Source organism: Thalassophryne amazonica, chromosome 2, assembly GCF_902500255.1.
Source record: "Thalassophryne amazonica chromosome 2, fThaAma1.1, whole genome shotgun sequence".
Taxonomy (NCBI): domain Eukaryota; kingdom Metazoa; phylum Chordata; class Actinopteri; order Batrachoidiformes; family Batrachoididae; genus Thalassophryne; species Thalassophryne amazonica.
Genome location: NC_047104.1, coordinates 23,808,334 through 23,832,706, shown reverse-complemented (window position 1 = coordinate 23,832,706; position 24,373 = coordinate 23,808,334). Strand labels below are relative to the sequence as shown.

The 24,373-nt window shown below is 41.8% G+C and overlaps 1 pseudogene; it reads left to right on the top strand.

Moving 5' to 3' along the window:
- The window catches only part of LOC117522933, a 247,761-nt pseudogene that overhangs the window by 136,306 nt on the left and 87,082 nt on the right, over nucleotides 1–24,373 (top strand).

Sequence of the window (24,373 nt, the reverse complement as noted above, 5' to 3'; positions counted from 1 at the left end):
TGAGTCCGGCAGCGAGGGACTCCTCGATGTATTGCTTCATAGCCTGACGTTCTGGTGCTGACAATGAATACAATGTACCACTGGGAGGGCTGGTTCTAAGTAAGTAAGTCTATAGCGCAGTCGTAGCTGCGGTGTGGAGGCAAGGACTTGGCTCTGGTTTTATTAAAAACTTGAGCGAGGTCGTGGTAGCATTCCTTAATGCCGGTAAGGTCCTGCGAAGTGATAACAGGCTGAACCAGGTCTCTACTAAAACAGGTATTATAGCGGTGTGGATCCCATGAATTAATCTGACCGTTAGCCCAGTCGAAATTCGGAATATGCTGTTTTAACCACGGGTGCCCTAAAATGGCCGGGTGAGTCATACTATCAAAGATGTGAAAACTGATACTTTCAGAGTGATCATCAGCTTCTGTGAGTTTTATCAATTGTGTTCGATGGGAAATCTGACCAAGCGGACTGCGGACTACCGTCTACGGCATTAACCACCAAAGGGTGACAGAAACTGTGCAATTTAAGGTGCAGATCATGAATCTAGAAACACAGGAATTGTCACAGAGAAATGATCATATGTTAGCTTAGCTTTGATTGTTTTTTTGAGGCTCAGAGGGGAAAATAGTATTTTGACTCACCCGGACTGGTGGCTTATTTTGTGTAGGAGCACCCCTGACCTGGCAACTTGAAATTAAATGTCCCAGTTGTCCGCAGTAGAAGCAGCATCCTTCCACTTGATGTTCACTACGCTCTTGCGTGGAAAGGCGTGTTCGTCCTAGCTGCATGGGTTCGCTGGAGTCCACTCAGAGCAGGCTGGAACCGGTTTGGGACGTACTGGTGGGGCAGAGACTAGGGATGGGTAACGATAAGATTTTATCGCTATTGATTCCTTATCGATTCCCTTATCGATACCTCGTGAGGTTTTTGTGTACTAAAATTAGGCTTTACAGGTTTTCTATGTCAGCAGGTCAAAGAGCTTTTTTTTGATCTTGCACCCGCTCTGTGGAACCGTGAGGCAGTCAGAGTCCGTGGACATTTTTAAGTCAAGACTTAAAGCCTATTTTTATTCTCTTTCTTATGAATAGTTTTTATTTTTTATCTGTTTTATTCTTTTACTTCTGTTTTTAATTATGTATTTTATTTATTTATTTATTTACATTTTTTTATGTGAGGTGCCTTGAGACGGCTTTTGTTGTGATTTGGTGCTTTATAAGCTGATTAAATTGAAATTGAACTTAATTGAACAACATTTTATCGATTCTTTAAATAAATATGAAATTGGTCACTGGATCCTTAAAAATTGGACATAATAAACTCTACATGGTGGATCCTTGATCTCTGGACATAAAAATAAACAAAATCTGTAATTATTGTCAAAAGCATTTCCGTTCAGACATTATTGGCATGAATGTCTTTCCATACATCTGAGCTGATCTCTTGCAGCTGTACTGTGCTGCACGTCAGGATGTAATTTATAAAGAATGCAGCACGTCTCATTTTGGGAGGAAAAAAAAAAGTTTTAGTCGATTGTAGTTTCTTGTCTGTATTACAACGTTAGTAAGAGGTGTCATTTTATTTAAAGTGGCAATTCGTTTTGAAGTTATTAATTCTGACCAGACTCTCAGCAGAGAGCCGCGCAGCGTTTGGAGCTGTGCCAATGGAACGGAGGACGATTCTCATTTCTTGACTGCAACAAGACAAGAGTCCCAGTTAGTGACTTTAATCCACACAAAAGTGACTCACAATATTTTAATGGCTTTGAGAGGGGTTAAGAAGCAGACTTGCCATTTCTGAAGAGCAGCGAATCAAAGAACCAACGAGCTAGTGGATCGAAGCATTGCTTCATTGGATCACGCTTCAAAGTGGTGTCGCGCTGCAGAAATGGTTGATTACAGACCCACTGCAGAGTCTGTAATCAACCAGAGAAATGATCATTTTCCTGACAAACACCCTCAAAAACAGCGGCTGCTCTGAAGGACCGATAAGGGAATCGTTAAGCAAAAAGACTATTGATATCGGTGGATCGAATCATTTCTTAACGATACTCGAAAAGAACCGGTTCTCCATACCCAACCCTTGCAGAGACTGTGCAAACTAATCAGCTGATGTGATGTGGGTCTCCCTCTGGGATGGTCCATCATCCGCTGATCCACACGGATGTCCAGCCTGAAAAGCACATCCAGGTCCTCAGGGAGGTCAAGTGCAATCAGCTGGCTTGACGTAATCAGCGAGTCCTTGAAAGAAAACATCAGTCAGTGCCGCCGGATTCCACTCGCTTTTGACAATCAGGATATGAAAGTCTATTGCGTAATCTGACACTTTGAACACCTGACTCAGTTTGCTGGAGGGTATCAAACTGCCTCTCACCCAGGTGCTGTGTGTTGAAACCTGCCGAATGCAGTGATGAAGAGCCAATGAGAGCTCAGGACTCGGATTGACTGCTCAATTTTTCCGTGGCCCAGGATGCTGCATGCCCTGTGAGGTTAGATATCATAAATGCTATCTTGGTTTCTTGTCTGACGGAAACATAGATGACATCAGCTCAAAGGGTAACTCACATTGGGGTGATGAAAGGGGTGACGTCACCGGATTCTCCAGAGAAACGTTCTGGGCGAGAGTTGATTGCAAAAATCAGGCTTCTTAGCAGACACTGCCGCTGCTGCTGATGCGCTGGGAGGCGGGCTGGTGGTAGCAGTGGGGAGGAGGGTTTGCTGATCGAGTCTGTGTAACAACTGTCATCTTGGGAACTCAAGGAGGACTCATGGCGTCTTGACCTGATGCCAACCTCACCGAGTCCGGTGCACAGTTTGGTGCTGTTGTGCCAGCTGTTCACCATGGCGCATGCACAGTTCCAGTGATAGATGGTTGAAGTCAGCTGTGTCCGTTCTTGGCCAGATTGTCTATCAGGCTCTGGAACCAGAGGAGGCTGGACACAAATGCTTGACTCTGACTCAGGTGTTTGGCGTTCAGAGGGGTTAATGTGGTCACAGGCAGGATTTGGTACACAAGAAAGCAGTCAAGAATCAGCAGCGGTAAAAAATACATAAAGCAGGGCGTGGTCCAAAAAACAGGCAGGTGGTCAAAACACGGCAGGCAGTCAGAACAAGGACTAGGACAAGAAACCCAGAAAGAAGGCTGCAAGCAAAGGTGGTTAGGCACAACGATCTGGCATTGAAGGACAGAAACAGCAAGACTTAATAGAGGGAGTGATCACAGTAAATCAGATACAGGTGCGGAGGACCAGCAGGGAGAGGGTGTGGCAAACAAAGGGGGACAGACACACCGCAAATCAAGTCCATACCAAACACAAGAGCATGCAACCAAAGAAGCACAAACCAAAAAACCCCAGAACAAAAACACACAAGAACTGAATACTAACTAAAATAGAAATAACAACAAATAAAAACCCCAACCACGACAGAAAGTACATAATATAACTGAAATATGTTAAAAATACATGGATGACACAAGAAATTAAAAACGCGTCCTTCCGTTGTGTCCATTTAAAAATCAAATTGACAAAATAGAAGTAAAAATAATAATAATATACTGAGAATATAATAATAATAACGTGTATATGTTAACAAGAACCTAAACAAATTATAAATGCATTAAGACAGAAAGTTAATATTAAAAAAATTACGTAATTAACAGGCTCCATTGTGGCGTGAAAACCAGCATGTTTTGGACATTTTTATGCCACATTTAAAGGTGCCATCTTTAATTACAGCGAAAAAAGGGCCGCAATAACTAACAAAACAGCATTTTTTTTACAGTGGATTTTTGGTGATATGTGACTGAATGTGGGAGCATTGGCTTGACATACAAAGCAACACCTCAAAAACTCAATGCTTCTCATTAAAATTAATGGTTTTAGAGCAATGTGTGACGTGTTTAACACCCTGAATGTGTTCGGTGTGAAGGCCCCGTACTGTTGTATAATACGAGAACTGTTAACTGGTTGGTTCCATGTCAGGAGTGTTTTATGTGTGATTTTTCAAGGTACACTACAGTTCTGCAGTCAAAACTAGAGAAACAAAATGGATTTGTGATACACACAACACTCATTCCCAGTCATCATGTTGCTGTGCACGTGTCCGGGCTGTATCTGAAATATGTGGCAATAAACCTGTAAAGAAATCCACTCTAATGTTAAACGTTTGCCTTTACACATGGAAAAGGGGGTTTAGGCAGAACTGGTCCTAGCCTATCTGGGGCCCTAAGCAAAATTCTGATAAGGGGCCTCCCTCCCGCCTGACTCTGAGACATGTAAACCATTTATCACTGATAGCACCACAATCACCAGATACCCCAGTGCTCCCACTACAATCTGCCCTTCTTTAAAACAGTTACATAGACCTACACAAGTCTATGTAACTGGGAGGTTTAAGCACTCAGGTTGGTTATTGTTTTGTTTTGTTTTTGTATTTTTATCCTGGTGCTCATCCACCTTCACCTTCCTCTCTCGTCATGTTTAGGGGTTGGAGAACTCATTGTGTGTGCTGAGGCATCTGCTCTTACCAGCTGTACATGGAGCTTCCTTCCTCAGTTCGACACCGGTCTGGAGGGTCCAGCGAGAGTCTCTGCCTCCAGAGACAGCGAGGCCATCGGCTGCTTTACCCTGTACGGCAAAAACACCAAGAGGTAACAGTCAACATGTGTGATAATGTACACCTGTAGTCCATGTGCAGCTACTACACATACATGATGTACAACAATCATAGGCACCTTATGATGGGGTTCTCCATTAGTCGGTCAATAAAAGGCCACATTTCATGTTTGTTACGGTTGATTTTCAAAATAATGATAAATGTTTTGTTATGGACAGCATCATCTATTTGACTATGGAAAGTAGTATATTAACCCTAATCAGTAAACCTGGGGTCCAGATGAACCCCATGGGTATTTATTGCATATTGTTAGACAGTTATACTTATTCAGTTGAAATTGTCTGTAATTGCCATTTGATGTAGTTATCTGTGAATTCAGTTTATTTGATCCAATTTGATTACATATTGTGGCTCCATAATATTTCCTTATGGGATCCACTTGCACCCCCAGTTTGATATAATGGTATCGTCAGGCTGGGAAGTAGTGAGGGCACTGACTGAGGCTGGACACACCATGCAGACTCACAGGCTGGCATATGAGTAAAGGAGGCTGGGTCTTTAATGCAGACACAGGTACAGTACACCGGCAAGCAGTCCACGGTGCAAAAGTACAGATAAGGGGCGAGACAATAAGGTCGAGGTCCAAAACAGCAGAGTTTAGTAAACCAACAACAGGACAATCAGAGCAGAGGCAAAACGGGTTCCAAAAAACAGAGCAGGGGTCAAAAACACAGACAAACAGAACTGTGCCGTGAGTTGGTAAGTGACAAAGTCGACCAAACGAGCAGGAGGAAGTGAACAGAAGCAGTTTAAATAAGAACAGGTGGTAATTGGATAACGAAATGTACGTGATGGGAGAATGATCTGGAAGGGGGTGTGGTCAAGTGAATCCAAGAGGGGAAAGAGATGCAAGAAAAGGCGAGGTGACAAGTAGGGTCAAGGGAAATGACAGACAAATGGGTGTGACAAACAGAGATGAGGAAGTGCAGGTGCAGGACAGAGAGTGCAGTGATCAGAGTGAGACTGTGATAACACTGAAGCTGGGCGTGAACACATGAGAATTGAGATGAGTGCAGACACGGAGCAGACAAAGACAGGATGATGACAGACAGGTGTGAGTGAGCAGTGAAAAGAATTACTGACATGAAAACTAATGACTATACAAGGAAACACAAACTGGTAATAAAAACGTGAACGTGACTGAAAAGCAACCAGAAGATACTAAAACACAGAAGGCCAACTACCTAAAAACTGATCGAGAATAATAGGAAATTAAACACTAAGACAAAACTAAACCTGGAACAGACTGAGAATAAACTAGAAGTAAAACAGAGACTAAGTGATAACAAAACTTGACATTAAAGCCTACAGATAACAACAGAAATGAGAACAGCAAAATAAGCAGATGATAACTAAATGATAAACAGTGAAACCACAGGACTGACTGAACAAAACAAGAAAGGAACTGAACCATGGCTGAAGTATGAAAAGAAAAAGTGACAAAGCAAACAGATCAATGAATAAACACATGACCAAAAAATAAACAACCAAAACATCAAAGCAGGGGCAAAAGGTGCCATAAGAAAGGGGGAGAACTGAAACCATAACCCAGATCAGGGGTGAAGCCTGACATGTATCTGGTTGGACTCCATAGTAAAATTTGAGCTCAGCCAGTGTTGGTCAAGTTATTAGAAATAGTAAGTACGAGGTCTGTTAGAAAAGAATCCGACCTTTTTATTTTTGCAAAAGCTATTGGATTTGAATCATGTGTACTTGCATCAGCCAAGCTTGAACCCTCGTGCGCATGCATGAAGTTTTTTCACGCCTGTCGGTTGTGTCATTCACCTGTGAGCACGCCTTGTGGGGGATGATGGTCCAGCCTCCTCGGCGGATTTTCATTGGTCAGGAAATTGGCTGAGCGGACTGCCGCTTTACTGCATCAAAATTTTTTCAGAAACTGTGAGAGACAGCCAGGTGGACACCATTTGGAAAATTCAGATGGCTTTCGGTGAAGATCTTATGGGGATCACACAGATTAAGGAGCATTACAACCGGATTAAAGACGGCCCACAGCGGCGGAGGGCGTGCCGCGCTCTGAGCGGCCATCGACAGGCTGAAATGACCAGATCATTTCCAAACTGAACGCTGTGTTGATCCGGGACGTCGTCTGACTACTACAGAAATAGCAGAATAGGTGGACATATCACTTTTTCTGCACATTCCACTGTTACAGGAGTTTTTTGTCATGGAAAGAGGAGTGGAAGAATTTGCCACGGAGACGCTAATGTCGCGGGACCAAAAGCACCTCTGTGTTGGTCTCACAGGACATGCCCTGACATGCCCAGCTCTTGCACCATTCAGAAGATTCAGACGGCTTTCGGTGGCTTTTCAGTCGTGTGACTATCTGAGAAATTGTGGATGAGCTGGACATGCCACAACATGTCCTGTGAGGCTTCATCACGGCGTTGCTTTTTGTTCTGCGCCTATGCGGCTCCGTCCCGATGCGCGAATTCATGACAAAAACTCCTGTAACAGTGGAATGTGCCGAAAAAGTGGTATGTCCACCTCTTCTGCCATTTCTGTAGTAGGTCAGACGACGTCCCGGATCAACACAGCGTTCAGTTTGGAAATGATCTGGTCGTTTCAGCCTGTCGATCGCCGCTCGGAGCACGACGCGGCCCCTCCGCCACTGTGGGCCGTCTTTAATCCAGTAATAATGCTCCTTAATCTGTGTGATTCCCATAAGATCTTCACCAAAAGCCATCTGAATTTTCCAAATGGTTTCCACCTGGCTGTCTCTCACAGGTTTTCAGAAAAAATTTTGATGCAGTAAAGCAGCAGTCGCTCAGCCAATTTCCCTGACATGAAAATCTGCCGAGGAGGCTGGACCACTCTTCCCACAAGGCGTGCTCACAGGCGAATGACGCAACCAACAGGTGTGAAAAAACTCACGCATGCGCACGAAGGTTCAAGCTTGGCTGATGCAAGCACACATGATTCAAATCCATATAGTTTTTGCAAAAAATAAAAAGGTCTGATCTTTTCTAACAGACCTCGTAAGTTACTGATTATGGATTACTTCTCCAATAAATAATCCAGTTACCTTACTGATGACTTATGTCAAAAGTAACTAGTTACTTTGATAATTACTTTACTTAGTTACTTTTCAAAAACACGATGCACAACCTGAATATGCTCTAAACCATAGAACTTTCAGCCTAAATCTATACTTTCTGCATATTCATTATTCATCAAAGACTTTTTTAAAACTTGTTTATTAGTTTCAGACTTTCAACTTTCTGAAATTGCATCAAGCAAAAATGAAATTCAATGCAACAGTCTTTTTGAACATGCACCTTTGACCATGGTGTTAATAAATAAAATGTTTCTTCTGTTAGCTTATATTTCTGCATATTCCACCACTAAAATAAAATCTTTTTCTCTTTCCTTCAAACATTTGTAAATAAAATACAGTAACAAATAATAATAATAAAATCTCTCCTGAAAATATTCCATATTACTAACATTCACATGTTTTAACAGAACAGGTCAAATGCAGATGAGTAATAATGAGTTTACCAAACAGAAGATGCTGTTGCATGTTACACTGAGGCTGTTAGTTATGTTATGTTTTTCTCCTGTTAGTTTGTCTGTTTTGTTAACAGCCTGGAGCCCACAATTTTTGTTATCCTTCTGACTACCAGGAACACACACACACACACACACACACACACACACACACACACACCACCACACACACACACACACACACACACACACATATATGTGTGTGTGTGTGTGTGTGTGTGTGTGTGTCCTGGTAGTCAGAAGGATTTCATTATTAACATTTTTTTTTACCAAAGATTCATATCCTGACAGGTAAGAACTGATTCAACTCTCAAGATCATAGGACAAACATCAAGTCAGGAAAAATCCCTGTCTATAACATTGAACAAATCTTCAAAATTCAAAACTCTGTCAAAACAGATCAAATTATTCATATTTGAGAGTGTTATGTAGGATGGTGTCCTTTATTGACTGACAGAGTTTGAGCTGGATCTGATCCAGGTTACAGATTTTGTGGCCATGGAAATGTATCGTTGACAACCCCATTTATTGTATAGTTTAAATCAGGGGTGCTCAAGTTCGGTCCTCGAGGTCTACCTTCCTGACACTCTTAGTTGTCTCCCTGCTCCAACACACCTGAATCCAATGAAAGACTCGTTAGTAGGCTTTTAATGAGCCTTTCACTGGATTCAGGTGCCATAGGTGCCATAGGTATTAAAGGCACTGCGCTGCGGTGGTTTGAATCATATTTATCTAATAGATTACAATTTGTTCATGTAAATGGGGAATCTTCTTCACAGACTAAGGTTATGGAGTTCCACAAGGTTCTGTGCTAGGACCAATTTTATTCACTTTATACATGCTTCCCTTAGGCAGTATTATTAGACGGCATTGCTTAAATTTTCATTGTTACGCAGATGATACCCAGCTTTATCTATCCATGAAGCCAGAGGACACACACCAATTAGCTAAACTGCAGGATTGTCTTACAGACATAAGACATGGAAGACCTCTAATTTCCTGCTTTTAAACTCAGATAAAACTGAGTTATTGGTACTTGGCCCCACAAAATCTTAGAAACATGGTGTCTAACCAGATCCTTACTCTGGATGGCATTACCCTGACCTCTAGTAATACTGTGAGAAATCTTGGAGTCATTTTTGATCAGGATATGTCATTCAATGCGCATATTAAACAAATATGTAGGACTGCTTTTTTGCATTTACGCAATATCTCTAAAATTAGAAAGGTCTTGTCTCAGAGTGATGCTGAAAAACTAATTCATGCATTTATTTCCTCTAGGCTGGACTATTGTAATTCATTATTATCAGGTTGTCCTAAAAGTTCCCTGAAAGCCTTCAGTTAATTCAAAATGCTGCAGCTAGAGTACTGACAGGGACTAGAAGGAGAGAGCATATTTCACCCATATTGGCTTCTCTTCATTGGCTCCCTGTTAATTCCAGAATAGAATTTAAAATTCTTCTTTTACTTATAAGGTTTTGAATAATCAGGTCCCATCTTATCTTAGGGACCTCATAGTACCATATCACCCCAATAGAGGCTTCGCTCTCAGACTGCAGGCTTACTTGTAGTTCCTAGGGTTTGTAAGAGTAGAATGGGAGGCAGAGCCTTCAGCTTTCAGGCTCCTCTCCTGTGGAACCAGCTCCCAATTCGGATTAGGGAGACAGACACCCTCTCTACTTTTAAGTTTAGGCTTAAAACTTTCCTTTTTGCTAAAGCTTATAGTTAGGACTGGATCAGGTGACCCTGAACCATCCCTAGTTATGCTGCTATAGACTTAGACTGCTGGGGGGTTCCCATGATGCACTGAGTGTTTCTTTCTCTTTTGCTCTGTATGCACCACTCTGCATTAATCATTAGTGATTGATCTCTGCTCCCCTCCACAGCAGTCTTTTTCCTGGTTCTCTCCCTCAGCCCAACCAGTCCCAGCAGAAGACTGCCCCTCCCTGAGCCTAGTTCTGCTGGAGGTTTCTTCCTGTTAAAAGGGAGTTTTTCCTTCCCACTGTCGCCCAGGTGCTTGCTAACAGGGGGTCGTTTTGACCGTTGGGGTTTTTTACGTAATTATTGTATGGCCTTGCCTTACAATATAAAGCGCCTTGGGGCAACTGTTTGTTGTGATTTGGCGCTATATAAATAAAATTGATTGAAATTGATTGATTGATTCAGGTCTGTTGGAGCAGGGAGACAACTAAGAGTATCAGGAAGGTAGCTCTCGAGGACCGAACTTGAGCACCTCTGGTTTAAATTATATCTTAATCAACGAACGTGAGGTGCAGACTGACACTCACTATCACATGACAAAGTTTGATACGGATCTGATCCGGATTGTGGATTTTGTGGACATTTGAATTTAACATTGAAAAGCCCATTTGGTGTACATTTTGTTATATCTCAGTCAAAAGGGCCTCAATCGCTCTCATTTTTCTGATATGGATTTACTTACACCACCAAAATCGGATGGAAAACCATCTCAAAAAGCATTTAGAAATGGGAAAAGTGGAAAAACCTGACAAAACCACAAAAAAAATTGATTCAAGTGCATGAACTAAATACATACTCCTGAACATTCACACAGACTCACACATGGACAAAGACTGAAGCATGCTCCACTTTCCCTCCTACCTCCCCTCTTGCCCCCCATCACACACCCCATCCCGGCCCACCGCTCACACCACCCCTTCTCCCCTCCGGGGGCTGTGTGGTTTTAGCTGCGGCAGGTCCCCGTTCCCCCCAAGCTGGTGGCTGCGCGACTCCTGTTGCAGCAGCTACCATACACTCACATCACCTCAATTCGAAAAACGGATTGTTTCAAGTTTAGTGCACATAAACAATGTCAAATGTATATATATATTGTCTTAATTCTGATGTGTGCCATTATTACAGTAAACAAGTAATAATTGTGGATTAATTGCTGTATCTTGTCTGTGGAAATGTGAGTGTGGACGTAATCTCATTGTTGTTGCACTTGTAATGACAATGACAATAAATCTCATCCATCCATCCATCATCCATCCATCCATTTGATCACATCTAATTTAGCTTCTGAAAAGCCACTTCAAACAGGACTTCAGGACTTTAAATGTGCTCCTCATATTTGAAAGTGAGGTGCAGACTGGCACTCACTATCACCTAAATTTGATCTAGATCCGATATGGATTGAGGATTTTGTGGACATTTTAATTAAATATTGGAAACCCCATTTAATGCACATTTTGCATTATATCTCAATCAAAAGTGCCTCAGTCACTCTCATTTTTCTGTTATGAATTTACCTGCACCATCACAATTGGATGGAGGCTCCAATTTTATGCCTGTTTATCTTCCAGTTACCAATCTGAAATGAAGTGACAAAACCCGCGACAGGTTGTGCACAGCAGAGATAATCAATATTCCTGTTAAAATGATCTGAAAAAGATTCAGAAACCAAAAAAAACCTGACAGCACCACAAAAAAAACTTTGATTAAAGTGCATGAACTAAATACATACTCCTTAGCTTATGAAAAGTCACTTTTAAACTGGACTTTGACCTTGAAAGTTTTTCAAAGTAAAAATTACTGGAATTGGAAACTAGTGTTGGTGGAGGTTTTGCACTCTAGTTTCATGGCTACTCTGACGAGGCCCTATTTTTGTTTGTTTTTTTTGTTTTTTTTGGAGTGAAACAGTCATTATAATCGCATTAGCAGAAGCTTCTCAAACCTCCTATCAGACACTCTGTTCCTTTTGGGGAAAGCACCAATCCACCTAAACTGACAGCCCTTTCCACTGGTGTACTGGATGGAGTTGGAGAGTTGTATTTCATGTACATCTTTTTGGAGTGGACAGTGGAAATGGGCAGCATGTCCTCGACAGTACGTATAGCCAGCGACGAGCTTATTCAGTACAGCAGCACTAAGTCCTGTCGCTCTTAGGTCTATTTTCACCTGTTTAGCAGAAGAGGGGCCCTCGGAGGTCCGCTCAGTGGATTTCGATGTGGTAGCCGCAGCAGTTAGCTTCACATTAGTGTGACGCTTGCTAGGTGCTTGCTAATGTTTGAGGTGGAATTTTTCGCTGTTGACAAAACTTTTCTTCCAACACTGAGTGTACAGTGGACCACTAATTTTTTTGTCATGTTGACCAACTCAAAGTCAAAGTATGTTGGTATTTCCAAGCATTAAATGCTGCATGGTCCAGTTCTTCCTCCACACTCCATGCTGTGGCTTTCTCTTCCTGATATTCACGTTGTGTCTGTACCATTGACGACGCACCGCTTACGTCATTGTCAGGAGACAGCCTCGCAAAACAAAATCACGGTTTAGTAACGCCCTAACGCAGTCTGTTTGCGGGAAAGTAACAGCCACCCAGGGCTTAATTTGAGGGGGAGCAAGGCTGAGCATGCTCCAGAACCTCGGACGCGCACTCCGGAACCTCTGACGTTGGCTCCGCCAGCTATTTATACTGGATCCGTGATCCACCACCTCTCTTGACTAACAAAATATTTTTAAAAAATCACCGCGATTGCTCTCACTGCCAATCACACCGCCGCCCTCCTGTCTGCTGTGCGGAATTGCGCCAAATCTGGCAACAGGTCCAGAGGCTACGCTCGCTGTTTGATCCGGATGTTGACCGTAGCCACAGAGCTCCGGGCCACCGAGAGAGGACTTGGATTCTTTGCGGGTCCCGCATCCGTACCCCCGGAGGCAGTGAGTGAAGGGAGAGCCACGCATTGTGTTCTGCTTGTGTCTGTTTATAATCTTCTCACCCAGAAGAAAAAAGAGAGTGTTTACACAAGAGAGAAAAGTGAGAAAATGTTAATGCCTGTTGAGAAAAGTGTGTAGTGAGGGGTTTTACAGCCTTAAAACATCTATAATAAGTGTAAAAAATAGCGCTACTTTGTGGATTTCCGCCGCGTTCACACCGGGCGCGATCAGACGCTACAAATTCGCCCGGTGTGTTGCTCTGCTTGGGTGGACTTTCGCTGCGAAAATTCGCCCCGGTGCGTCATCAAATAAGAGGAGCTTCCATTCCGCTCGGCGTCAAGTCATCAAGACGGACCTTGATCACATGGAGCGAGTTGTTGTGAAAAGCTCCCAATACAGAGAGTATCATTATTTGCTGCAGGAGCTGCGTCTGGATGACGGCCGCTTTCAGCGGTCCTTCCGCCTCTGTGGGACCCAGTTTGAGGACCAACTGTCCCGTTCACACGCGCACATGTAAACAATTTAAAAAAAAATAAGAAACTCCGCTGCTTGCTGCAGCTCGTTCTTTCCCCAAAAAACTCTGTCATAATTGTGTTTAGAAACCAGTCACCATTTGTTTTATTATACATCTGTGTAGTTAATTAATAAAATATTCTCCACACAGACAATTCGCTCGCGCGCACGTAAAAAAAAAAAAATAGAAGGAACAAACTCTGCGGCTTGCTGTGAGGCTGCTCCTCGCTCTTTCCCCCAAAAAACTCTGTCATAATTGTCTTTAGAACCAGTCACCATTTGCTTTATTGTACATCTGTGTAGGTAATAAGTAACATAATCTCCATGGATGATTCCCTCTCGCGCGCGACGTAAAAAAAAGAAAGAAAAAAGAAACTCCGCTCCCCCTGCTGTGGTGCTGCTGTTCGCTCCAAAAACTCTGTCATGATTGTGAAATAAAGGACAAAAGAGACATAAGTCCTGCTCACAGGCTGCTACCAGATACAGGACATGTTCACATCTTCAGTCAAACTCCAGACATCTCCACGTCACTACATATTCAGTCCCTGATTGGTCATCGCGGTGCGACGAGACGAAAAAGTTCAGATTTTTCAACTTGGGGAGGAGGGCAACACGACGTGACGCGACGCAATATCGCGCCACAAACGCGCAAAACGCTCAAAATCGCTTCACTCGCGTCGCGCTGCGCGGTTTGGCGCCAAAACGCGTCCTTACATAGGGATTACATGGCAACCTGTGGCTGCAGTCGCTCGCGTCGCACCCAGTGTGAACGCGGAGAACGTAACTCCCGCGATAAACGAGGGACCACTGTACATCATGAATTTGTACTCTATCCAGATTTGGTGTGACTAGTGTTATTAAGCCTACAATACATGCCCAGTTTATTTTCGGTGTGGCGCACAGCGTTGTTCGCAAGCCCCCCCCCCGCCCTTCTTTTTTTTTTTTTCTGCACCGGAGCCACCCATCCTCTGCGCTCCGGGACCTCCCACTTTACAAATTAAGCACTGCAGCCACCTAATGACTATTTTTGCATTTGTAATCCCTTATTTTACTTGTTACTTGAAAAAGTAATCACATTACAGTAAAGCGTTACTTTAAATGTGTTACTGTCCATCACTGTTCATAACTATTGAGCTGTTAGGGCAGTTTTTATTCAGGTTATTTGCATCAGAGCAAATGCAGGGAGAAGGAATAATTATTGCATTTTTGTATTGAAAAGTCATGTTCAAAAAAGAGAGAGAAAAAATTATCAGAAATCTTTAGCCAGATAGTCTGACTTCAGCTAGATAGTCAGCAGTCTATTTTCAAAATAACTGCAGTGACCCGACCTATATATATATTATAGATCCCTGCAAGAATGGCATAAATAAAAACATGTTGATAGTGTTAAAAAATAAGAAGATCTGGTGGAGTCTGCATGGACCCCAAGTATACAGATTAGTAAGTTTCATGGTGTATATTGTTAATATCAGTCCTATACCTCACAGTACAACATTTCTTGTTGCCACTGACAAGGTGAAAATGTCTTTAGAAGTGTCTGGTCCTGACAGAGGTCCTACACATGTTCATAGTCGAAAAGACTTTTTTTAAATTTTTTTATAACCGGTTACACAGACAGGTATTTTATCTGAGCCTTCTTCCTGCCTGACGATGCCACACTCTCCACTAATTCCATAAAAGTCAATTGCTGATGACTGTGAACAGAAAAATCAATAATTAATAATGAATTGATCAAGACGATATTCTCTTCAAATTATGGGATAATTTACACAAAGAAATCCCTTTTAACGGTATAGTCTCATCACACATTGTATCTATTTTGTTACACCTGTATGTGTGCAGTAGCAACTACGGGGTATTGTTTTAGGTACTATGTTAACAAAATAACTGGTATGCGGAAAACTTGAAGTGGTTTGATTTTGATAAAATCATTTTTAAATCAAGGATGAACTTCTGACCCAGTGCTTATATGCAGGGATGTGTAGAATGGCAACATCAAGAGATTGGTTTCAGATACACCTATCGTTACTATGAAACATTAGTATGAAGTCAGATAATCCCTTTTGTTAGTCATATGACCTGTGACCTTGGGTGACCCTGAAAGCTCAAACTCAAGGTCATGTCTATAACTCTAAACATTTTGTAGCCAGTATACAGTGCATTTGGAAAGTATTCACAGTACTTCACTTTTTCCACATTTTGTTATATTACTGCCTTATTTCAAAATGGAGTAGAATAATTTTTTTCCCTCAAAACTTCTACTCACAACACCCCATAATGACAATATGATTTTTTTTTTTTTTTTTGCAAATTTATTTAAAAAATTTACAGAATTGCATCAATGTACATTAGGGATGGGTATTGATAAGATTTTATTGATATTGATGCCATTATCAATTCCACTTATCGATCTGATTCCTTATCGATTCCCTTATCGATATCTCTGGTGAATTTTCTGTGTACTGAAAGTAGGCTTTACAGGTTTTCTTTGTCAACAACATTTTATTGAGTCTTAAAGTAAATAAATATGAAATTGGTCACTGTATCCTTGATCTCTGGACATAAATAAAAATAAACAAAATCTGTAGTTTTGTCAAAAGCATTTCCTTTCAGACATTTTGGCATGAATGTCACTCCATACCTCTGAGCTAAGCTCAGCTGGCTGCTGCATGTCAGAGCATGATGTTTCATTGTGGGAGGAAAAAAAAACATTTTTGATCGATTGCAGTTTATTGTTTGTATTACAAAGTTTGGAAAGAGGTGTCATTAGATTTAAACAGCGATTTGCTTTGAAGTTATTAATTCCGACCGGACTCTATCTTTCTAACTTGGCTCAGCAGAGAGTAGCGCAGCGTTTGGACTGTGCGAACGGAACGGAGGACAATTCTCGTTTCTTTCTCGCAACAAGACAGGAGTCCCAGTTAATGACTTTAATCCACACAAAAGTGACTCATGATTGACATATTTTAATGGCTTTGTGAGGACTTAAGAAGCGGATTTGCCGCTTCTGAAAAGCAACAAAGCAAAGAACCAATGAAGCAGCAGGTTGGAGCACTATTTCATTGCTTCAAGATTCAAAGTAGAGGCGCGCTGCAGAAGCAGTTGATTACAGATCCACTCCAGTGTCTGCAGTCAACGTAAACAAATGATCATTTTCTTGACAAACACCCCCAAAACAACGGCCGCTCTGAAGGACCGATAAGGGAATCGTTAAGCAAATAGGCTATTGATGTCAGTGAATCGAATAATTTCTTAACGATACCCGAAAAAACCGGTTCTCGATACCCAACTCTAATGTACAGAGACATCTTGGAAGAAAACCTGCTCCAGAGCGCTCATGACCTCAGACGGGGGCAACAGTTCATCTTTCAGCAGGACAATGGCCTTAAGTACACAGCCAAAATATCAAAGGAGTGGCTTCAGGACAACTCTGAATATCCTTGAGTGGCCCAGCCAGAGCCCAGACCTGAATCTGATTGAACATCTCTGGAGAGATCTGAAAATGACTGTCAGTCGACACTCCTCATCCTGATGCAGCTTGAGAGGTGCTGCGAAGAGGAATGGACAAAACTGCCCAAAGATAGGTGCACCAAGCTTGTGGCATCATATTCAAGAAGACTTGAGGCTGTAATTGCTGCCAAAGATGCATCAACAAAGGGTGTGAATACTTAGGTACATGTAACTCCTTAGTTTATTTTTAACAAACCTTTTTCATGTTGGCATTCTGGGGTGTTGTGAGTAGAATTTTGAGGGAAAAAATGAATTTACTCAGTTTTGTAATAAGGCTGTAACATAACAAAATGTGGAAAAACTGAAGCGCTGTGAATACTTTACAGATGCACTGTAGATTAAATGTTGGGGAAGGGTTGTGTGTGAGTCAAGGATAAAGTTGTTCAGTCTTTGTCAGAAATGATTGAAGTCCAGACCACGGAGAACCATTTGATGTGGTATCACTGAATGATAATCAGTTCACTTGAATCTGTCAAACATGTACAGTCTGTTGAACGTGCCATTGCTTGGTCATTTGTTTCTTGTTTGCATCATGTCTTTTTGCACAGTATGTCCAGTGAATCTAGATATCTGTTACCACATGAGATCAGTGCTTAAACATCCAGCCAATCAAGTGAGTGCTTCCCTGCTGTCATTTCAGTAGACAGTGACACAAAGAGATGGTTTGGACAAATTCCAATGTGAATTTAACCAAAGCCACTTTTCTCCAGAGGTTTGACAGATCAGGTATCAGTGTGACCTGCTGTAGTTCTTGTTGGTTCAGACTGTAATGATTAACGCGGCCTTGAGAAATGCTGTCCCACGGAGTGACATGGTATCAGCAGAACACACACTCACAGCTGTGAGGGACAGGGTGTCTGCAGCGTTACCTTTTAGAATGTGGATTAAATAACAGCAGCAACAGTGAATAGGGGTGGCATCCATTCCGTTCTGGTCCTGTTCTGGCTCACAGTGTCTTTGTTCTAAGTCAGGAGGCCAACTCCGGGGACCTGCCTGCATTGTATACGACAGGCTGTGTGCATTCAGGTTGTACAACCTGCACATCAAAATCCCAAAACTCTCGCACAGGCATCCTACCTCACCGGAATTCACTTTAGCGAGCCAACCAGGCATTGCTTCCAGTATCAGTTATTTAGATTCACACAACCCAAGGAGATGACCAAACAACACCTCAGAGACCATAGATATCCTGTTTTGTTTGTTTGTTTTTTGACAAATTCTTATTAGTTTAAGGGGAAAAACCTGCTGAGAAATGTTTGAAGAAGCACTTCAGTTAATACCTGTCCTAAACACCATTTAAAGCATCATTAACACACCAGTCTAAGGGCCCCTTCACACATAGTACGAATAAGTACAAATCAGGGTGAAACGGCGTGTATGAGCAAACCACGGAAACATCGAGCCAACATCGGGAGGGACACGCTGCATCAGTTTCATGCACGCTCATGCACAAAACTATCACAGCATTTGTAGCTGGAGCATGTGTAACCACATTGCGCAGCTGCTGTGAAAAAATAAATAATACATGCCACCCACGGGAATTGAACCTGCAATTTACAAAAGCTGTGATTTCCAGCCAGAAACTTGACCAATGCACTACCATCGCTGTCCTATAAAAGGTGCAGAAAAATGCCTGAAATCAACCAGGAGATAGGCATATTTGAAAAAAAAAATTTCACACCATAAAATCCCTCTTATCGAGTGAACAATACAAGTATGATCTGTCTGTTCTATTGTAGATGACCCGTGGTCATAGACATACAGTCATGACATGACATGAATGGAGCAATTCGCTCTTATCATATCCCATCTAATGGCCTAGGCGGGTTCCAGCCAGGGCCCCCCGCGCGTGTCCGGCCCACACGCATGTCCTGTGGACGGCGCACCACAGGACAGACACCACATCATGTGGAACAGAGCTCACGTGGGTGACGTCACAATCAATCACCCGCTGTGTGTTATGATCTGATGGTCTGTTTCACCTGGGGCAGCCTGTCAACGTGTGCGCCGTTGCATCAACGATATGTGTTTTTATGTATTTCCACGTGAGGACAGCAAGCAGACACGTGTGTCCCAGTGGACAGTTGTAAGTATCATGTCCTTCTCCAGCCATGACGTCCAGATCTTAACAGCTGCGGCTGTCGCCACGCCCCCTGCCATTTCAGCGCACACACCAAGGTGTCACTCTGTGTCTGTGTTATGTGATCAATTTCTTTTTAGTTATTTTTACTACTGAGTTATGCCCCCCATTCCGCAGCACATCACCACATATATTTGCGGATGTGCCAAGCAAGCGGGGTTATGTTCGTAGGTGTGTCACCTGGAATTTGGCCAACACCTCCCGCGAGAGGGATCCAATGGGCTCTACTCACGGGCACTCTCCTAATCGTTCAAATCGCATGTTGTGTGCAAATCGTTGTAGCAGAACAGGTGGATGAAGGCATTGGAGGCAGCTCCGATTTTACACGGAATCGAATACATCCCTGCTTTGTTGCGCAATTCCGCCACATTTCTACTATGTGTCGCAAGGGCGAGCCCTAAAATGAGTCAAAACCCAAGACTTTAAACAAGTTCAAGAATGTAAGCAAAAAACAACACTGACTATATTGCTAGAAACAACAAACCAAAAACGCCATATGATTTAAAATGGTTCCAAGAACAGAAACAATAACTTTAAAAAATGATGTTAACTGGTTAATAACATTTTTATTTCTTTTATTACAAGCTAAAATATTTTCCACTTGCAGTTATGATGATGGCTACAACCAAATATTCATGTTACCTTATGATATATACGGTGAGGAAAATAAATCAAATCAAAATCAAATCAATTTTATTTATACAGCGCCAAATCACAACAAACAGTCGCCCCAAGGCACTTTATATTGTAAGGCAAAAGCCATACAGTAATTACACAAAAACCCCAACGGTCAAAACGACCCCCTATGAGCAAGCACTTGGCGACAGTGGGAAGGAAAACTCCCTTATAACAGGAAGAAACCTCCAGCAGAACCAGGCTCAGGGAGGGGCAGTCTTCTGCTGGGACTGGTTGGGGCTGAGGGGAGAGAATCAGGAAAAAGACATGCTGTGGAAGAGAGCAGAGATCAATCACCAATGATTAAAAGCAGATTGGTGCATACAGAGCAAAAAGAGAACGAAACACTCAGTGCATCATGCAAACCCCCAGCAGTCTAAGTCTATAGCAGCATAACTAAGGGATGGTTCAGGGTCACCTGATCCAGCCCTAACTATAAGCTTTTTCAAAAAGGAAAGTTTTAAGCTTAATCTTAAAAGTAGAGAGGGTGTCTGTCTCCCTAATCCGAATTGGGAGCTGGTTCCACAGGAGAGGAGCCTGAAAGCTGAAGGCTCTGCCTCCCATTCTACTCTTACAAACCCTAGGAACTACAAGTAAGCCTGCAGTCTGAGAGCGAAGCGCTCTATTGGGGTGATATGGTACTATGAGGTCCCTAAGATAAGATGGGACCTGATTATTTACAACCTTATAAGTAAAAAGAAGAATTTTAAATTCTATTCTGGAATTAACAGGGAGCCAATGAAGAGAAGCCAATATGGGTGAAATATGCTCTCTCCTTCTAGTCCCTGTCAGTACTCTAGCTGCAGCATTTTGAATTAACTGAAGGCTTTTCAGGGAACTTTTAGGACAACCTGATAATAATGAATTACAATAGTCCAGCCTAGAAGAAATAAATGCATGAATTAGCTTTTCAGCACCACTCTGAGACAAGACCTTTCTAATTTTAGAGATATTGCGCAAATGCAAAAAGCAGTCCTACATATTTGCTTAATATGCACATTGAAGGACATATCTGGATCAAAAATGACTCCAAGAGTTCTCACAGTATTACTGGAGGTCAGGGTAATGCCATCCAGAGTAAGGATCTGGTTAGACACCATGTTTCTAAGATTTGTGGGGCCAAGTACAATAACTTCAGTTTTATCTGAATTTAAAAGCAGGAAATTAGAGGTCATCCATGTCTTTATGTCTGAAAGACATTCCTGCAGTTTAACTAATTGGTGTGTGTCCTCTGGCTTCATGGATAGATAAAGCTGGGTATCATCTGCGTAACAATGAAAATTTAAGCAATGCTTTCTAATAATACTGCCTAAGGGAAGCATGTATAAAGTGAATAAAATCGGTCCTAGCACAGAACCTTGTGGAACTCCATAAATAACCTTAGTCTGTGAAGAAGACTCCCCATTTACATGAACAAATTGTAATCTATTAGATAAATATGATTCAAACCACTGCAGTGCAGTGCCTTTAATACCTATGGCATGCTCTAATCTCTGTAATAAAATTTTACGGACAACAGTATCAAAAGCTGCACTGAGATCTAACTTGATGAGCACAGAGATGAGTCCACTGTCTGAGGCCATAAGATCATTTGTAACCTTCACTAATGCTGTTCTGTACTATGATGAATTCTAAAACCTGACTGAAACTCTTCAAATAGACCATTCCTCTGCAGATGATCAGTTAGCTGTTTTAACAACTACCCTTTCAAGAATTTTTGAGAGAAAAGGAAGGTTGGAGATTGGCCTATATTAGCTAAGATAGCTGGTCAAGTGATGGCTTTTTAAGTAATGGTTTAATTACTGCCACCTTAAAGGCCTGTGGTACATAGCCAACTATAAAGATAGATTGATCATATTTAAGATCGAAGCATTAATTAATGGTAGGGCTTCCTTGAGCAGCCTGGTAGGAAATGGGGTCTAATGGACATGTTGATGGTTTGGAGGAAGTGACTAATGAAAGTAACTCAGACAGAACAATCGGAGAGAAAGAGTCTAACCAAATACCAGCATTACTGAAAGCAGTCGAACATAAAGATATGTCTTTGGGATGGTTATGAATAATTTTTTCTCTAATAGTTAAAATTTTATTTGCAAAGTCATGAAGTCATTACTAGTTAAAGTTAAGGAATACTTGTCTCAATAGAGCTCTGACTCTTTGTCAGCCTGGCTACAGTGCTGAAAGGAAACCTGGGGTTGTTCTTATTTTCTTCACTTAGTGATGAATAGTAAGATGTCCTAGCTTTACGGAGGGCTTTTTATAGAGCAACAGACTCTTTTTCCAGGCTAAGTGAAGATCTCTAAATTAGTGAGACGCCATTTTCCTCTCCAGCTTACGGTTATCGGCTTTAAGCTGCGAGTTTGTGGGTTATACCACGGAGTCAGGCACTTCTGATTTAAGGCTCTCTTTTCAGAGGAGCTAACAGCATCCAAAGTTTTGCTCAATGAGGATGTAAAGCTATTGACGAGATAATCTATCTCACTCACAGAGTTTAGGTAGCTACTCTGCACTGTGTTGGTATATGGCATTGAAGAACATAACAAAGAAGGAATCATATCCTTAAACCTAGTGCTTTCAGAAAGACTCTACTGTAATGAAACTTATTCCCCACTGCTGGGTAGTCCATTAAAGTAAATGTAAATGTATTAAGAAATGATCAGACAAAAGGGGTTTTCAGGGAATACTGTTAAGTCTTCAATTTCTATGCCATACGTCAGAACAAGATCTAAAGTGTGGCTAAGGTGGTGGGTGGCTCATTTACATTTTGAGCGAAGCCAACTGAGTCTAATATAGATTAAATGCAGTGTTGAGGCTGTCATTCTCAGCATCTGTGTGGATGTTAAAATCACCCACTATAATTATCTGAGCTAAGCACTAACTCAGACCAAAGGTCTGAAAAATCACAAAGAAACTCACAGTAACAAACAGGTGGACGATAGATAATAACAAATAAAACTGGTTTTTTGAGACTTCCAATTTAGATGGACAAGACTAAGAGTCAAGCTTTCAAATGAATTAAAGCTCTGTCTGGGTCTTTGATTAATTAATAAGCTGGAGTGGAAGATTGCTGCTACTCCTCCTCCTCGACCCGTGCTTCGAGCATTTGACAGTTAGTGTGATTCGGGGGGTGTTGACTCATTTAAACTAACATATCATCCTGCTGTAACCAGGTTTCTGTAAGGCAGAATAAATCAGTATGTTGATCAATTATTATATCATTTACTAACAGGGACTTAGAAGAGAGAGACCTAATGTTTAATAGACCACATTTAACTGTTTTAGTCTGTGGTGCAGTTGAGGGTGCTATATTATTTTTTCTTTTTGAATTTTTATGCTTAAATAAATTTTTGCTGGTTATTGGTGGTCTGGGAGCAGGCACCGTCTCTACGGGGATGGGGTATTGGGGGGATGGCAGGGGGAGAGAAACTGCAGAGAGGTGTGTAAGACTACAACTCTGCTTCCTGGTCCCAACCCTGGATAGTCACGATTTGGAGGGTTTAATAAAATTGGCCAGATTTGTAGAGATGAGAGCTGCTCCATCCAAAGTGGGATGGATGCCGTCTCTCCTAACAAGACCAGGTTTTCTCCAGAAGCTTTGCCAATTATCTATGAAGCCCACCTCATTTTTTATGTATTTTATAAGTATTTGAACACCCTGTGATTTTGCAAGTTCTCCCACTTAGAAATTTTCATCTTAGGTGTATGTCCACTGCGAGAGACATAATCTAAAAAAAAAATAAAATCCAGAAATCACAATGTATGATTTTTTTTTAAGAATTTCTTTGTATGTTACTGCTCCAAATAAGTATTTGAACACCTACCAACCAGCAAGAATTCTGGCTCACACAGACCTGTTAATTTTTCTTTAAGAAGCCCTCTTATTCTGCACTCTTTACTTGTATTATTTGCACCTGTTTGAACTTGTTACCTGTATAAAAGACACCTGTTCACACACTCAATCAATCACACTCCAACCTGTCCACCATAGCAAGACCAAAGAGCTGTCTCAGGACACCAGGGACAAAACTGTAGACCTGCACAAGGCTGGGATGGACTGCAGGACAACAGGCAAGCAGCTTGGTAGAAGACAACAACTGTTACGATTATTTATTAGAAAGTGGAAGAAACACAAGATGACTGTCAATCTCCCTCGATCTGGGATTCCATGCAAGATCTCACTTTGTGGGGTAAGGATGATTCTGAGAAAGCTCAGAACTACACAGGAGGACCTGGTCAATGACCTGAAGAGAGCTGGGACCACAGTCACAAAGATTACATTAGTACACACTGATGCTGTCAAGGTTTAAAATCCTGCGGGGCAGCAAGGTTCCCCTGCTCAAGCCAGCACATGTCCAGGCCTGTTTGAAGTTCACCAGTGACCATCTGGATGATCCAGAGGAGGCATGGGAGAAGGTCATGTGGTCAGATGAGACCAGAATAGAGCTTTTGTTCTTTCAACTGCTTACTAGTTATATGTGGCTTTGATTGTTCATTTCTCAAGATAGTTCTATTTGTAGATTGATTATATATGAATATTCAGAATGTATTTTCAAGGAGGCCACACAACTCCATATCTAAAAATATGGTACCTAATGTTAAATTCATGTTGTAATAGCCCTGTATGCATAGGAGCACCTGACAGTGGAGTCAGAGAATGCTGTAGCGAAGC